A 1,678-nucleotide genomic window follows, 5' to 3' on the forward strand; every position below is an offset into this window, starting at 1 on the left:
TCCATACGGCAATCTGTAGTCGGTAAATCTCCAAGTCATGTCAGAACCAATGTTCGTAGACTGTCGATGTATAATCTGAGAGTGGAGAACCAATGTTGCCATAAATAAGAACCAATGGCACTTGGTTTCGCACCAATCTACTGTCAGTAGATCAAGAAACTGCAAATTTTACATTTACATTGCTACAACAACACAATCATTTTGCAGAGATTAGGAGAACCATCTAGTACCATCAAACTGCTACAGAAAATCAGCAAAATGCATCATCGGCCTACTGTCGGTGGATCATCGGCCTAAAATCTTACTGTACATTATTTATTATTACCACTATAAGGAGCACAACTGTATGGCAGAGATTAGTAACAACTATACATCACAGCAGAAATAATTTCATTACTTTTGAAGTCTCGGTTTACAAGAGGAATCACAAATTCAGTTCTTGCAACCAAAGAGCCAAGCGATAATTGGACTAAAATAAGATCAGGTTGACCTCCAGATGCTCCTGCAAATTCATCTGCAAGAAATGTCATATTACCAATAGTTGCAAGTATAGTACAGTTCTACCATGAACCTTACACTAGCAGTAGCAGCTGTTAACTAACAAACGACCACGGATATAACAACACACTTGAACCCCAACTGAATATTACAACTCAATATTACATTGGCATTATTATTTAATAATTATCACAATATGTAGAGTCGGATTACAGTTGTTTGTTTTCTCGCGCACATTTTAGGAGAAATAATTAGTTCAGGGTGTTGAGCGAAGCACAATGGTTAAACAGAGTTTCATTGATGCCCTTTTCCCTCTACAATCAGTGCTCAAAGAAGCCGGTTGTACACCAAGTTGCTGACAGGAGATTAATAAGAGCTGATGACACACTGCTCTGAATACTTTGTAATTGGCTATACAAAAGATATGAACGTTTCACAACTGGGTTGATGAAGACCCTTTCTGGAGCATAAATATTTTTTCCCTTTTTGATGATTTATGTAGGAATCAAACTGTAAAATTCCTGCTTCCGAAGATGGCCATTGCAACAATAAACTTAAAAAGCGTTTGATCATGTATTTTTATTCTGCACTACAACTCCACGCATCTATGATTTACTACATATACTTACTAATGAGTACTACTGTACTAATTATTCCCAATTATGTGAACAAGGATCCAGTAGAGAAAACCAATCTTGTTGAGATGACTAGGTGAGCAGTCATCTCATTTCCTGCTACTCTGCTTCTGAGCCTGGTGCTGCTCCTGTGCAGCTGCGCGGACGTGATGGCCAACATCGAGATTGGCGACCCCCGCGGCTTTCTCCGGCGAGCAGCTGGCTAACGCAACCCGTAGAGACCGCACGGCCGCGTCCGGCCGCCCGGCCCCGAGCGCAGCGCACGCCTCGCCCATGACTCCAACACCGGCATGCTCGGTCGAGGTCTAGAACCCTAGACTATGACCAACAAAGGGGGACGGGAGGGGGCAGTGCGGAATTACATACCAGAGAAAAGGAAGGGAGGCGCTCAGGCCGGCGTGGAGGAGGCTGCGGACGGTGGCGCGTGGAGAAGCTGGTGGCGGCGGGGTGGATGAGGCGTGCGCTGCGCTCGGGGATGTGCTTCCGCGAGCCCCTCGACGAGGGTCCTGAAACGCGTGGGTAGGAGGGGATTGAAGGGGAAAGAA

The 1,678-nt window shown here is 44.9% G+C and overlaps 1 long non-coding RNA gene across 1 annotated transcript; it reads right to left on the reverse strand.

The window, feature by feature from the left end:
- Positions 1–294: 294 nt before the first annotated feature.
- On the reverse strand, positions 295–1,678 carry LOC119274698. Its single transcript, XR_005135287.1, has 2 exons — positions 1,500–1,678; positions 295–514 (listed from the first exon to the last, which is right to left on the reverse strand). It is a non-coding gene; the product is annotated as an uncharacterized LOC119274698 (long non-coding RNA).

The sequence above is a fragment of the Triticum dicoccoides genome, chromosome 3B, assembly GCF_002162155.2.
Source record: "Triticum dicoccoides isolate Atlit2015 ecotype Zavitan chromosome 3B, WEW_v2.0, whole genome shotgun sequence".
NCBI classification, from domain to species: domain Eukaryota; kingdom Viridiplantae; phylum Streptophyta; class Magnoliopsida; order Poales; family Poaceae; genus Triticum; species Triticum dicoccoides.